The following is a 16463-nucleotide window of genomic DNA, read 5'->3' as shown; positions in this document are numbered from 1 at the left end:
GAAGTAGCAGCGTGTGCCGGCGGAGGAGGACCGCATGGTGGATAACTCGTCGTTATCGTGGAGACTCCGTGATCATGGAGGGAGGTCGCCCGAGTCCTTGAAGGCAAGGCCCCGGCGGGCTGAGGGGCCCGCGTTTGTGGTAGTAGGGATGGTGGTGGGGACGTCGAGGTGGCGGCCGTGGCCGAGTAGGCGCCTCGGCGGAGGCGGGCGCGTCAATGGCGACCTCGAGGTGACGGTCATGGGGAGGGAGTACATCGATCGGAGGCAGGTTTGTAGGTGCTCGGAAAATGGAATCGGATCTGGGCAAGAAAAATGGCATTCTATATTATCTGTTCCACCCTGCTAAGGCGGTCCTTTTTTTTTTTTTTTTTTTTTTAGAAGTTGCTGATTAAGATCGAGAGAAATTGGTGGCAGGTCTTGATTGCTTTACATGTGTTCACTACAGGAATGGATGCATATGCCGACGGCCAGCTGCCCTCGGCGTAGCCACGTCTGGCCCTCGGTGTAGGCTACGCCGACGGCAGCCCTCGGCGTATGGCGTCGGCGTATAGGTCCCTCGGCATAGACAATATTGCCGTCGGCGTAGCCCGGCCCTCGGCGTAGCACGCTACGCCGACGGCAAAACCGTCGGCATACAAATTTGAAAAATTTAAATTTTCTTTTTTCCAAAAAAAATTCAAAAAAAAAATTCGAAAAAAAATAATTTTTTCTATATGCCGAGGGCTTTGCCGTAGGCATAGAGTTTTAAAATTTTTCAAATTTAAAATTTTTTTTACCATTTTTTTTCTTATTCACCTTTCACCCATACACTTTTAACTCTAAGTACACTTAATCCTAGGTCAAATTACAATCATGATTAAACTTCCCAGCCGGTCACCCATCCTCACACTACTCCAACCTCAGCACGCTTAACTTCTTGGTTCCATTCGGATGAGCTTCCCTTAAAGAATTGACACCTTATCGATAATAATAGCCTATCAACCCTATTAACCCTTGTACCGTGATGTCACAACTCTTTATTTTGAATTCCAAACAATTACTTAAGTAAACAACAATGAATATATAAGTAACAATGAATAATAATATTGAATTCAAATAACAATAAAATGATTTTATTTTTTGGTTTTTTCTATTTAATATTGAATAATTAATATCTTTAAATCGAAAAATCGAAATTCCACAAATAATATGTCTAAATCGATCAGAAAAATGAGAGGAATCTAAATATAACATCCATATCATCATTTGAACCTAAAAATTAGAGTAATCCAAATATGACGTCCAGCTTGCCATCTGGCCAAAACGGCCCCCTCGGGAGATGCGAAATGGCCGTACCGGACGCGTTGGTGCACCGTTCGCCAACATGCTAAACGGAAAAAAATTAGCACATAAAGTGATGTGTTATAGACCTAAAAACATTTTTCTCGAAATTTATTGAGCGACGGAAAGTGTACCCCTAGTTCAAATCCGGTCGGTTTCCAGTGGATTCGGCGGGACACCGCGAGAAGCCGCAGATGATTTCCAGATAGCTAGCACGCACATATGGCATGTGATATGTGGTGCGGAGGCGGTGTCCTACTACTATGCGGAGGTCTCGCGCAATACAAAAATACGCCCCATGTAGCTGCTTCACAAAAAAACTCGTTTTGGCACCCCGAAAATGAAAAAACCATCGCCCATGGGTCGGATTGGAAATCCGCTCCCGGGGCCATGCCTTCCTTCCTAGGGACCACGCACGTGCCAAATATGGCCTCGTTCCGACAAACTATGCGGTGTTACAAGCCGTTTCCTACTCATTTGCCCAAAAAGCCATAGAACTCCGGACGTGATAGCTCTGCTTGTGAAGGGTTTTTCAAAATAATAGTCGTATCCTAATTCTAATTTTTTGAGTGGTTACTAGGACACATAAAATGACGCCATGTGGCTCCAAGAGATTTTCTAACTTAGTTTAAATTGCCATCCGGCCAAAACGGGCCCCCACGGAGATGTGGTATGGCCGTGCACAGGCGCGCTTGGTGCACCCGTTCACCATCGCGCTAAACGGAAAAAATTTAGCACATAAAGTAATGTGTTGTAGACCTAAAAACATTTTTCCCGGAATTTATTGAGCGACGGAAAGTGTACTCCTAGTTCAAATCCGGTCACTTTCCTGCGGATTCGGCGGGACACAGCAGGAAGCCGCAGGGATTCCCAGATAGCTAGCACGCATATATGGCATGTGATATATGGTGCGGAGGCAGTGTCCTACTACTACGCAGAGGTCTCGCGCAATACAAAAATACGCCCCATGTAGTCGCTTCACAAAAAAACCCGTTTTGGCACCCTGAAAATGAAAAAACCATCGCCCATGGGTCGGATTGGAAATCCGCTCCCGGGGCCTTGCTACCCATCCCGGGTACCACACATGTGCCAAATATGGCCTCGGTCCGACAAACTATGCGGTGTCACATGCCGTTTCCTACTCATTTGCCCTAAAAGCCATAGAACTCCGGACGTGACGGCTCTGTTTGTGAAGGGTTTTCCAAAATAATTGTTGTATCCTAATTCCAATTTTTGGAGTGGTTACTAGGACACATAAATGACTCCATGCGGCTCCAAGGGATTTTCTAACTTAGTTTAAATTGCCATCCGGCCAAAACGGGCGCCCACGGAGATGCGGTATGGGCATGCCGGGCGCGGCTGGTGCACCCGTTCACCATCGCGCTAAACGGAAAAAATTTAGCACATAAAGTGATGTGTTGTAGATCTAAAAACATTTTTCCCGGAATTTATTGAGTGATGGAAAGTGTACCCCTAGTTCAAATCCGGTCACTTTCCGGCGGATTCGGCGGGACACAGCAGGAAGCCGCAGGGATTCCCAGATAGCTAGAACGCACATATGGCTTATGATATATGGTGCGGAGGTGGTGTCCTACTACTACGCGGAGGTCTCGCGCAATACAAAAATACGCCTCATGTAGCTGCTTCACAAAAAAAACCGGTTTTGGCACCCCTAAAATGAAAAAACCATCGCCCATGGGTCGGATTGGAAATCTGCTTCCGGGGCCTTGCTTCCCATCTCAGGGACCACGCACGTGCCAAATATGGTCTCGTTCCGACAAACTATGCGGTGTCACGGGCTGTTTCCTACTCATTTTTCCTAAAAGCCATAGAACTCCGGACTTGATAGCCCTGTTCGTGAAGGGTATTCCAAAATAACTGCCGTATCCCAATTTCGTCTTTTGGAGTGGTTACTAGAACACATAAAATGACGCCATGCGGCTCCGCGGGATTTTCTGACTTCGTTTAAATTGCCATCTGCCCAAAACGGGAACCCGAGGACATATAAGAAAGTGTTTGAATTGTTACTATGTTAACATGGTACTGTACATGATTCAAATATGTATGATTTTGACATAAACGGATAGAGAATGTTTTTCTGAACATTTTGATACCTCATACGCATTTTTCGACATTGTATGAATTAGTTATGATTTTTACAAAATTAGACAAATTTTAAAAATGTCTATGCCGAGGGTGGCCGTCGGCGTAGCCCTGTCTACGCCTAGGGCCAAATATATGCCGAGGGCTGCCCTCGGCGTAGACTTCGCTACGCCGACGGCAACAATACGCCGAGGGTCTGGCGGGCTGGCTGGCCGTGCCGGGTCATACGCCGACGGCCCCGATAAAAAGCCCTCGGCGTATGTGGTGGCCGTCGGCATAGCCGGCCATTCCTGTAGTGGTTACCGATTTATTGTCTCGTGATTGATTCTGGCGATTCAGCCATCCCTTGATTGTAGTGGTTCCACGGTTAATACTCATTGTTTACTTAATTTTAGGAATTTCATGATTAATACTCCTGTGTACTTCCTTATGTGGCATGATGATTTTTGGAAATTGCTTGGCGCTTAAGAGATTTTGATGCGGGTAGATTGCACAGACGGCTAGATATCAATCGGGCGGTGTTTAATACAATTCGACGGTCAAGATATCTCCAATCTTTGACATCAAACATTTTTGACGACGTACCAACTCACATATAATAGTAAACTAGTTGAATGCCCGTGCGTTGCCACGGCCTCGTTAATTTTTTCTTGCCTAAAATATAGATAATAATGCATATAAAAAATCTAAGACGTAAATGACGGGTTACTGCTTTGTATGCAGCCCAGGGACAATTTCAAACATGCAAAATTATCATGAACACCATGGGAACTTTATTCATAAATTAAGTATAATTCCATCTTTTAAGATGATATCATACTAATATAAAATTTGACATGGTATTTTCATTTAGAATTACATGATTGGCATTGAGCGAAGTAGTTATAATTTATTGGTTACAGAAAACATGCATGAATGGTTAATATGAAACTCGGTAAAGAATTTAGGTGCAACCGACATCATAATACACTTAGAAATAGGTGATTTTTTCTTTTTCTAAAATGCCCAAGATCTTTGTTAGCGGAATAAACCTTCTCATTTAAGATCTTAACCCAGGAAGAACATAGTTGAATTTATGTGATGTCTATGAGAGAAAAGAAAGGACGCAAAATTAAAATTTTAGTGCAATGACTTTGACATAAACCAATACAAAACAGGGATATACTATGCTTTAGAATAATCAAATTATTTGATTTCCTTTTTAGAAAGGAAATCGTAAAATAAATGTTGTTAATGGCTGTCAAGTGCAGTTCAACAGTAACATAGTACACCTGAAAATGATCTAGTTGGGTCGTAACTTCCTGGAGTTACTTCCGAAATAGTTATCTTGTTCTAAAAATGACCAACGGTTCAGTTTATGCACGTTGAGATAAAAATCTGAAAGAGTAACGAGAAAATTTTCATAAGAGACCCACTTCTCAGCGACACAAATAATAGTACTCCCTCCGGTTCAAAATTATTAACCAAAAATGGATGTATCATAAGATGAGAGCTATACAAACACATTACAATATTAGAACAAGGAAAAATGGACAACAAAAGGGATATGTTGCTTCAGTTCTCACCTTTTTAAGTCTGTCATCTCATATGAAGTGTCGGAGGTTTGGTGCCTTTATAGCTGGGGCATAAATATCAATCAAAGTTCTCTTCAAATAACGGTAACAGTACGTTCCACGAGTGTTGCTGCTCTTCTCTGCCAAGTACTGGTGCCTGGCACCGAAGAGTATCTAACTCACATGATGATTGGTTACAACCACCTTTAGGTTCTTCTTGATAGACTCAACCAAATGAACTAAGAGTTTCAAAGCAGAACTAAGGCTCCCGATCTTTGTACTACGCCTCCCCATGCCCTACGGACGCCGTCAATGTTACCGTGGCTCAATTGTGCACCGCCTCTGCTTGTGCCCAAGGACACACGAAATGCTTTCCTGATAGATTTAGCAACTGCAAACAACAAACACCTTTATGTAGCGAAGAAAGTCCAGTTACATTTGTAATTGAACTACATATTGTTATCTTCAAGATGCTCCAAGATTTTTAATGATTAAACATGAAAATAAGTCAGATACAAATTTGTGCATTCATCAGATAGGCATTGAATGTTGTTTATTTCTAATAAACCTGTAGTACAAAGTGGATAATATTTTAATCCATACCAATACAAATATCCACCAGATACGAAGGCGGGTCGTAGGGATATGTCTTGATGGTTGGCGATATGTCTATGCATCTCTTAAGGAGCAAACCCGGTGTAGCATGAACATGCGCCCAACAAGGGAAGAAGGAGGAGGCTTAACCACATAGTCATAAATCCAACACCGCAAAGACATTGAGCCTAGAAAATAAAAAGGAAACATTAGGACATATGAGTCAAAGAATAATTGATATTACCATTCATGTTCCTGAACTTCAGTCCGCAAAGACACGAACCACAATATCTATTTTTGATTCAGGATAGAAAACTAATTAATATCACATTATGCTTTTATTTTGCTTTCCGGTGTTTGGGTTTTTAAGGATTCATTATAAGTCAGATTACCTCATTGTAACGCAAGTGTCACCTGCTTTCCTTATTTCCTTTTTTCTTGTATGAACTTTGGCTTTCTTAATAAAAATACTGTTGGTGAACTTCCTGCAGTAAAAGAGATGATATTTGGAGGATAAAAATCAAGTTAAATTGAGTGAATATTAGAAAAGTTATACACCGGTTACACCTACACAATGCCTTCCTTTTTTTTAGGACACAAACCAAATTAAAGCTGGGATTGCCGCCTCATAGTTCTAGATTACAAATGCAGCATCTGAACTAAAATAGCCCACAGGTAATGGAATTTTACATCAAATTAGTTTATGAGTGAACATAGTCTCATGTATCTACAACTACACCATTTTCCAAGAGTTGGGTAGAAAACAATTAGCAACACATAAGGTAAATTGAGTGCATATTAGCACATACCTTTGATGATAGATCATAGATTAACTACTACTGCACTTGGAAGACGTTTGTGGGAGATCGATGCAATTGGATTTTAGGCACACCGTGTAGCCATAACTTACCGTAAGCTGGCACCAGGAACTCACCTGCAGGCAGAAGCCGTCGGTAGCATCACGCGTACTTCTGCTAGTTGAGCCCGTCTTCCTGCATCCCGCCACCCATACCTGCCTTCTGAACATGTTTTCATTCCAGGCTGAATAGGGCATATTTTGGAGAAAGGTTGAACTCTGAATGACCACCACTCTAGCTAGACACTATAGCCTCATGAAGAAAAGATGTACAGTAATTCAGTTATACTAATATGTGCACATAATTTCTTCCCAACATAGTCGCATTTTTCGATGCTACCTTGCCACCTTCAGCATGTAATACAGCACATTTTGTGACATCATAGAAAATGTATAGTGTATTATAACTACACTAAAGAAGTAAAGATACAGTAGCTAGTAAAGCAGACATGGATGAAACACACATGATCACTACTCAGTTAGCAGCTACAAAAATATTGATCTAAGATGATTATGATCCCTCACAGACATGATCACTTAGAGCAATATAGGCGTTTTCAATTCATTGTAAAATTCGTCTTACAGAGAAACTATAATTTTATTTTTTGAAGGAAGACAACAATATCTTTCCTCAATTTGAAAAGCCAGGTAGTAATTCATTCACAGAAGTACACACATGCATACGCGTCTTGCCTCAGCTCAACAAATTGGCTATCGCAAGTCTAGTCATCTTTCTTGTTTGGATCAGGATTCAGAACATTTGCGGAGTTTAGTGGGCATTTAGAGGTCTACAATGTTTAGTGGATAATTGGGCATTCTCGATTACCTACCGATTATGTAGCAGCCTGTAGATATAGATATGCCCTTGGTACTTGTAAGTAAGGTCAAGAGTTAGATGGGTAATACTGAACAAATGGTATGAATTTAGCATACAATGTAGGAAAGAAAATACGTCAGCTCATAAAAGATTGACTGAAAAGTAACAATGTATCATAAGTTGGCCATCATTAAGCATAGTTTGACAAGTTTTCAAGATTGAGCTCGACGATGGCGGGGTCTGACCAAAAAATCTTTGCTCATCTAGCACAAGAATTACTGAACATTGGAAGATTTTACCCTAAGGATTTACAGTTGATGCTCCCAAATATGCAATAATCCATGAGGACAAAATGGAACATAAAGATAACATTCATTTGAATGTATAGAATCTAATATAGGTCTAAGATTGCACATCCTTTTTTGGGGGATACTACAGTGGTAAGACATATCTCCAAGATCCCTGAATAAATAAATCAACAACAGTTGGCAGTGCAAGTGCAGCCTTCTTATTAGAAGACATCTTTAGCAGTTAGTGGTTGCCTGCTATGACTCCACATTTATAGTACTCCCTCCGTCCCAAAATGTAAGGCGCCTAAGGATTAGTCAAAGTAAATGTTTTTAAGTTTGACCAAGTTTATAAACAAAAATATAAACATTTACAGTACTGAATCAACATGAATAGATTCACCATAAAGTATATTTTCTTAATATGTATGTTCGATATTGTAGATGTAAATATATTTTTCTAAATATTTGATCAAAGTTAGTAAAGTTTGACTTTTGACCAATCCTTAGACGTCTTACATTTTGGGACGGAGGGAGTATATGTGAGAAGTCGATGCATATGATAAACATTTTGATTAGCCACACTCCTAAATCAGCTCACCTAATAACACTCAACATATGAAGAATCAGAGGCAACAAACCTTTGAGAAGCTTTCTTGTGTTGTTATGACAGCTGTGGCTTCTGCATGCATGTACACTATGTGAAGAATTGACAAACCCACCGCAGAGCTGCCCGTTCCGTTCAAGTGTCAACCGTTGCGTTGCCTACACCTTGCCAAGATACTTTTGCACTTGCTCGCGCCTTTACATGTATCGGAGAAAATTCTAAACACTTCACGAAGGGAAAAATAAGATTCAGTTTGGCATGTATCCCTTACCATAGGGCACATCAACCAATTTAACATAAATACATTCCCATCTCAGCACCACAAAGAACTCAAAGAAAATTAATGGATTAATGTAGCTTTCAGATGGGCTTTTCTGAACAAAAAAATAAAAACTGGATTATAACAGAATTTAAGAAAATAACCGAGAGAGATAACAAAAAAAAATTAAAAACTGGATTCCCAATCTGCTAATGACCACCACTACCTCTAATCTCCTTTTAGTTATTCCAGCACTTATGATCAACCATCATTAGTCTATCCATCTAATCTATCACAGTATCACTACACGACATATACTGCTTCTGATCCTATCTTTTCCTTCTACATGAATACATCACATCTACTTGCAATAGTAAAGTCCAACAAACTTCAAAGGATCATAGGATGCGATGTGGCCATCACAACAAACAATTTCATCAGAAATATTCCATAAGGAACAAAATTATTGCTATCAATTGCATCAAATAGCCATTATAAACAAACTTGGTTACTTACCAAGACCAACTTCAGCCATCAAACTCCACCAAAATCTGCCAAACTAATACAACCGTAAGATGAAAATATATCGATTCAATCAGCTCACATTAATACCTATCTGCTACTGGCCGTTTCCACACCGCTCATGTCTGAACTGACCTTTGCATGCTAGGCTTCACTGCAAACTGTAAATTGCAAACTGCCTTAGTCGAAGCGGGGGACTCTTTTGCCGAAGAAGACCAACCTGCTGCCAGAGATGAGGAGGAGCTGAGCCTCAACTTGATAACATTAGCCAAAGAGCCATCTCGGTGTGTAGGGGAGAGGCAATCTGCCGCCGGACCGCACGGATGCAGGTGAACTGCAGCTTGCCGCCGGATCCGTGGGATGCAGTGGAGAGCGGGCGACGCCGACGCAGCATGCAGGGGACTCCGGTAGCGGCGCTGGACCATGGGGAAGCTAGCAGCGGCGCAGGGGTAGTCGCCGGCGTGGCTGTCGGGCGGGGTCTGGGATGGTGCGATGGTGCGGGCGTCACGCTGGGGAGCGGTTGCGGCGTGATGGTTGGGCTGCAAGGGCGTGGGCGCTCTAAGGAAAGATACATACGCGGAAGGAAACTAAACATCCTTATTTAATTTATATTAATTGAGATTTCTTCTGATTCATTGCATAACTCAGACGCGAGAGGAGTGGAAAAGCGATGGCTTAAGTGAGACCGTGAGATTAAATTCAATGGACAAGATGCTCTCAATCTCCTTCACCAAACGCGTTGTATGACGTACGACTAACTGGAATATAATAGTAAAGACTAGTTGAATGCCCGTGCGTTGCCACGCCACTATTTTTTAACCGTGGGCACGCTGTTTTTCTCTCCTTTTATCATCAGGACTGAGACTCTTATCATAAAATATTTCCTGGAAACCTCAAAATAGAAATTTCTCATTAGTCCTTAGCAACTCCTAGCATATGTGTGCACTGGATTGAAATTTAGCCAACCATACAAGGCATACAACGAGCATACAATATGAATCCTTCCTTAAGCAACACTTAGATACTCGTATCCTTCCTTTCAAGCTTTCAGTGATTGAGATAATAGAGTTACATCCATTGCGTCAATAAATATTATGACGCTACATCAATGAAAGATGCAGAGATGGTGACATTTTCTTGTGCAGAAGGCTCTATCATCTTAGGAAACATGTAGAATTTGGCATCCCTCCTGTTCGATCTCTTTGATCCTTCCGTTCTGAGTCTTGTATGTTAGTTTCACATCCATGTCAGTAGCCAAAACATCATCAAAATCAAACCAAAGACAGTGTAACATTGTTTGTTATTATCAATTAACGGTTATAGAGAGTTACTGAGAGCATCTTCTAATATGGTTGCTGTTCTCGATTTTCATCATTAGATTTGTCTGTACGATGTTTGAAAGGGTCCTGCTCTCCTAGTAATTTGCAATGAGCATGTCCAGTGACAATACTAAAAGTTTGAGTAAGAAACATGTTTCAGTATTCAATTTGTAGTGCAAATGATACACCTAGACGTAAATGATGATGTGACATAAGTTTAGGACCATATGATCACTAACTTGATCCAAATTTACCAAGTATTAGAGCTACACTATTTTGTTGTTGGCGGGCTATTCGCAGCTCTTTTTGGCGTTCTTCTTTCTTCCTAGCAGACAATCGCTCATACCAATTCATTCCACGGCCTTGTTTTTCTCCCTTTCTTTCATTTGCACCTTTGTTGATTAGATCTTTAAACGGGATGACATTCTCTTCTCATCTGGTAGGGATAATAGGAGGAAGATAAAAAATGGTTAGCTGCTCCACATGTTATCTATTTGCTTAGATGCTCCATAAATTACCCAATTGAATGTTTGCCAAAACTTGAAGTAATAGTTGAAGTTCAGTATCTAAATCGGTGTGCATTTTTCTTATCAAATCATTATGTAGCTGGCTACATTCACATTTCTGATCATCACTAAAAAGGATGCAACATCCCCTGAGCTGAAATTCAAATACAATGACACTTTACCTCTACTAATATTTTAACAACATACACCATTTTCCCCTTGTGTACGGTACAACAATTTGGTTCCGCAACTCCAGAAGTGACTACTTGAAGCGTTCCAACCCAGCTTAGTGCTATCTTTTGGTTGAAAACACAATTTTACAGAAAATCCAGCACACGTGGACACAGTTTGCTGGTAATCTTTCATGTCCTTTTGATATTTCTCTGCCCAGATATCGGCCTTCAAGCATAGAAATTTTAGTTTCAAATAAGCTGCCTTTCCAAGCAGCAAAATAAATTAATAGCTCACAGCAAAACAAGCTAAGGAGCAGACAGTGATGAACCAAGTTATTGCACATTGACCTTGCCTGTACCAAAGGGATCTTCAGCTAACCATGTCCCAGACTTCAGATACTAAATCATTAGGCCTGAAAATTATGCCGTTTCTATCACTATAGGATAGAAAAATATGACATTTATATCACTACATGATAGAACATCGAGTAATTTAAATAAGTATCGAAATGATATATATGAGAGATCAGGGTGAGGAAATAATGTAACACAATCTAACCTATAAAACAACAGTTTTTCATTGAGAAATAAAAAAAACTATGGATGCGTCAACGATGATCAATTCATATTTGTAACCTAACAGAGGACGTGGGCATAGCCCAGTGGTTGGGGTCGCAGTGGCGCACCCCGACGACCAGAGTTCGAATCCTGTCAGGAACGAATTTCTGGAATTCTCACGCCGAGGTCCCGCTTCTACTATATCATTTAGTGTCTAGTTCCTCCTAGCACTAAATCATTTTTAGAGGACGTGGGCATAGCCTAGTGGTTGGGGTCGCAGTGGCGCACCCCAATGACCAGAGTTCAAATCCTGTCAGGAACGAATTTCTGGAATTCTCACACCGAGGTCCCACTTCTACTATATCATTTAGTGTCTAGTTCCTCCTAGCACTAATTCATTTTTTTTTATATTTGTAACCTAACGTCAAGGTTACCGAACGCACATGCTGGTTACCTTCTCTCTTCATCCTGTAAAAAAGGATAACATCGGCAGCAAAAATTTGGTGACTATAGAAAGAAAAAATTTCTTCAACAAAACAATTGTAACAAAAAAAAAGGTTTTCTAGGTGCCATACCTCCAACTCGAGTCTTCATAAGACATACGGCACTGAAAATCTAGCCTGGGTTTTTTCTGCAAAAATGGTGATGGTGTAAGGGAAGAGTATTTCTTTCAGAACTTATGTAGCATCTTTATCAATTACATGTTAATGAAACTTCGATTGGGATCAAACCATAAAAGACTACAATCGAAGAGAAGAAAGGGGACCGACCGGCTTGGTGTAGTTGTTGACAAGGTACCAGATGAGGATTATGGTGCAGAGCGGAATACATGCATCATCCGGCTTCCTTCTTCCCTCGACCAATGGCGATGTCGTTCTTTTCACCTCTTGTGAGCAGGCGCCAGGAAGAAGGAGAGGGGCATCGGCGGCCATCACCGCCCGGATTTAGAAGTGTGTTGTTGCACGTGAAGACAATTGCGAGCAAGGGTGGGTGGTTTCAGGGGCAGCGACGCGTGAGATGGGAGTGATGGCGGACGGCAAGCAGACATATCAAGACGGGGATGGATGGCCCAAGAATCGCAGACCCTAGGATGGAATCACGGGGAGAAAGGAATGACCACAAGAAGGAAATAAACCGAGACTGATTTGATAGTGTGTTAATGCAATGTAGGAAAGAAATCATTTGATTTGACCATAACAAGGAAAGGAACTGACCGGGGGAAAGGATGTACTGAAAGATCCATCAAATGGTGCATGTTGGTCCAATGTTTGAAGGGGTGTTTTCAGGGTGATTTAACGGTTAGGATTGCTCCAATGTTTGATGTCACAAAGTGCACACCATCCCCAACTGCAATTTAATAGTAAAGATAGTAAAGATAAATAATTATTAAAACCATCATAATTGCACCTCGCTGGAAGTGTATTTCAATAAAAGGTATAACTCGACATCATTTGAATATAAAATAAGCACCCAACTAATTATATTTTATTAACTAATATTCGAGACGCTCTTTATATATTCTCGTACATGTGAGGGATGTTGTATTCTGCTTTATTTTCATGTTATCTGAATAAGTGCACTAAAAATTTCTTCCTCAACTTGTAACTTGAGCAATACTTGTCTTTAGGGCATCTCCAACGGGGCAACGCAAATGGACGTTGAGCGACCGTTTTCGTCCGCGTGGTCGAAAAATGCGTCTGGTACCAGGTCCAACAGCCCAACGCATAGTGACCGGCCTATCCGCGGAGATGCAAACTTCACCCAAATATGCGCCTCGGATGTCTCCGCGGACGTGACGGCTTGTGTCTGGGCGGATGTTTCGTTGGGCCCGCATGTCAGCGACCCTGGCTCGATGCGTCTTCTCAGCCCCCGCCAGTACTGGTGACGAGGCGTCGCTTTCTGTGCCACGTTAATGGCGATGCCTCGCCTGCCGAGCGGCCGCCGCCCACCTCTGCAAACGAAGTTATGCCGATGTCACGTGTATCGCGCCCCTCGGCTGCCTCCGGTGTATATAAAGAGGGTTGCACGCATCTCATCTCCTACCACACAAATCCTAGCCGCCGCACAACCTCCTCCGTAGTGCCACGTCCACACATCCCTCAAGCAATGAGCAGCGTTGGGCGCGGGCTACTGCGCCCCCACCTGCGACTCCACCTTCCCCGGTCGAGAGCTCCGACGAGGAGGACGACGAAAGCACAAACAACGTCATCGACACGGCCATGGACGCGAAGTTCATGGCTGACGCGGAGCAGTAAGCAGACGAGGAGCGGGCGGCCCACGCGGCGTTCGGCGCCGAGTAGGAACACTGCAGGGAGTCTGCCGCCGCAGAGGACGATTTCTCTGAATTCGACTGGTCCTTTGACGACGGGCCTGACCCGGAGGAGAAGGCAGCACAGCAGAGGGCTTTAGTAGAGTCCTTCGAGACGCTCAAGAAGGCTGAGGATGCCGCCAAAGAGGCGTTGCAGCAGCGGCTGCTAGAGGACGCGGTGGCCCACCGAGTTCTAGCGGCCACACGACGGACGTAGCTAATGAGGAGGGAGGAAGGCAACGATGGGGCCGGGTCGTCGGACGGCAAGTAGCCTAGGGCTTGTTTCTCCTTTATTTCGTAGTATATTATGCTTTTCACTTGAATGAAAAATATTGTTGGAAAAACAATATGGATCGCTCCGTTGTGAGTGCACCTAGAAGCAAACGGACGCGCGGTAAAAAACGACCATTTTTATGTCCGCGGGGCGACGCAAACGACGGGCCCGACCACTTTTTTGCGTCCGCCCTTAGCATGAAGGTTTTATGCGGACTAGATTTAGATGTGCGCCTTGGCGCACGGTCCCGTGAAATTCGTTCTGATTTACATTTTATATTCGATGATAAGATCAGGCAAGGAAATGATAATAGCTTTGATAAATCAAACGGAAACAAACGGAATCACGAACAGAGTAGCAAATGCTTATTGACAAAGCCCATAGGAAGCATATGATGATTGTACTTGTCGCCAGGTCAACATATATGACAGCTTTTACACATGAAGAATCCCCGCTGTTTCATAGTTCTTTGACTTTATCAAAAACATAGAGGTACACAGGAGAACACTCCGCTGGTAGCGCAGAGGTGTTAAACAGAACAGTCACATAAACTTAGATATATTTGCATAGCTCAAGATGGAATTCATCATTTGAAACACCAAGTTCATCTAGTATAAGATTGAGTAATATTCGAAAAGGGGTCTTGATTATTCTCTGAGTTTCCTACAGCAGGAAGTGCGTGTGTAAATATTCAAAACAACCCTAACCATGTTTTCGTTCAAAGGTTTGTACTGTAGATTGTAGAGAAAAGCAAAAAAAAAAAAATCCATGTACTAGTGCAATTGCCGCAATATGTAAGTAACATAAGTCCAAGCAGTAAATAGAGAATGAAGTTTGAATGATCTATAAGCAGACCTTAAGAAGTAACCATAATTCTAATAGGAAAATTTGACCAGAAAACAAAATGTGATGAACCTATGATTGGTTTTCTACTATAACCAACAAAGACATGCAACTACACCAAAATATGTTACTCAGTAGACAATTGAGTTTTAACATGGGCTTAACTTTATAAGACAATCTCATGTGAAGTCAAAATAATTACTAACTCTACATGTTTAGGAATGGAAAACATAGATATAGTAAATGGAGGTATATTCATTAGTGCACGGCGAAAATCAGTTAGTTGCAATAAATAAAAAATTTACATCTAAGACAACAGCATTAGTACATGTGAGAAATGTTGGGTAGGCAAGTGAGTGTTCATATAATAGAGTAAGAACAAGTTAATCTAGGAAGTAATGTGCTCTTAAGGGTTTACCTGAGCAAGGGTCCATAATTGATCCCTGGCAGTGTAGCTCATATGGGTACAATCGCTCCCTTTATTGAAATGGATGATTAGCCTGTAGCATCAAGAACAATTTAAACATAACTGTATAATGCAATACACCTAATCTGGCCATGAGAGAAGCAAGATAACATCTTCCTGGAAAATCGTATGCATAATTAGGCAGGTATCAAATCACCTGGACACAACAATATGCTTAGCATGAGACTGACGCTTAACTTTGCAAGTGATAACACACTTAGACATGGCAAATATAATCCGGTAAAAAGTGCAAGTACTTAAATCCGAGTCTAATTTCCACGCACAGATCGAATGATGTGTAACGGAGTAAATCTGCAAACCTGGAATGATGTGTGGCAAAGCCTGAATCTAGCAAAAGTTAAAGGTTACGATAACTATGAAATCATGATGTGTAACGGAGTAAATCAATATAAGATGGTGTACTATACAAATAGTTCACTAAGGCAACCATAAATAAAACATATTTATTGCATCATTGTCACTAAAATTGCAAACTTGGACACTGAATTTCTATATCGAAAAATCAAACAGTGAATACACTTTGTGACCTGGCCCCAACCTTGTTCGGATTGCCTAAAACAAAGAGTACATATAGTTTCAGCACCAGTTTTTTTAATTCTGTGGAGTAACCTGGTAAATGAAGTGATGCAATAAAAAGTAGTCTAGAAGTAAGCATAGCAGAAAGAAGAATCAAAGCTACTTTGTTTACTTGATACGTCGTATAAGCTCCAAGCATCTAAATGCTTGTCTACAGCATTACAATTGTCTCTATTTTTATAGAAGGAGAGGGTTATATTCAACACATGAATAGCTAGCCATCTCTTTAATCCATCTACAAACTGGTGAAAGTAAGTGGTTCTTCAATACAAACCACTACTTTATAAGCCAATACATACAGTTTGGGATTTTACCAGGCCCATACCCCCTTTGCAAGTGAAATCTTAAAGGAGGAACCAATCTTGATAAAAGGCAACTACCCAGACATATCAAATTATAACATTTACTAAATAATATAAGTCAGCGAGAGATTCATCTGTAGAGCACTAACTCTTCTAGAAAATAATACATTTCTGTTTGTCCCCATTTAGAGAAAATATA

General features: G+C 41.5%; 1 long non-coding RNA gene across 2 annotated transcripts; it reads right to left on the bottom strand.

The window, feature by feature from the left end:
- Positions 1-10795: 10795 nt before the first annotated feature.
- Positions 10796-12839, bottom strand: LOC124700103. 2 transcript variants are annotated; one of them, XR_007001633.1, is made up of 4 exons: positions 12706-12839; positions 12050-12559; positions 11929-11942; positions 10796-11329 (listed from the first exon to the last, which is right to left on the bottom strand). It is a non-coding gene; the product is annotated as an uncharacterized LOC124700103 (long non-coding RNA). The 2 variants fall into 2 exon arrangements; XR_007001632.1 differs by having other exon boundaries at positions 12050-12715.
- Between the last annotated feature and the right edge of the window lie 3624 nt (positions 12840-16463).

Source organism: Lolium rigidum, chromosome 3 (genome assembly GCF_022539505.1).
Source record: "Lolium rigidum isolate FL_2022 chromosome 3, APGP_CSIRO_Lrig_0.1, whole genome shotgun sequence".
NCBI classification, from domain to species: domain Eukaryota; kingdom Viridiplantae; phylum Streptophyta; class Magnoliopsida; order Poales; family Poaceae; genus Lolium; species Lolium rigidum.
The sequence above is the reverse complement of the archived record's forward strand: the minus strand, read 5'-3'. Positions and strand labels throughout refer to the sequence as shown.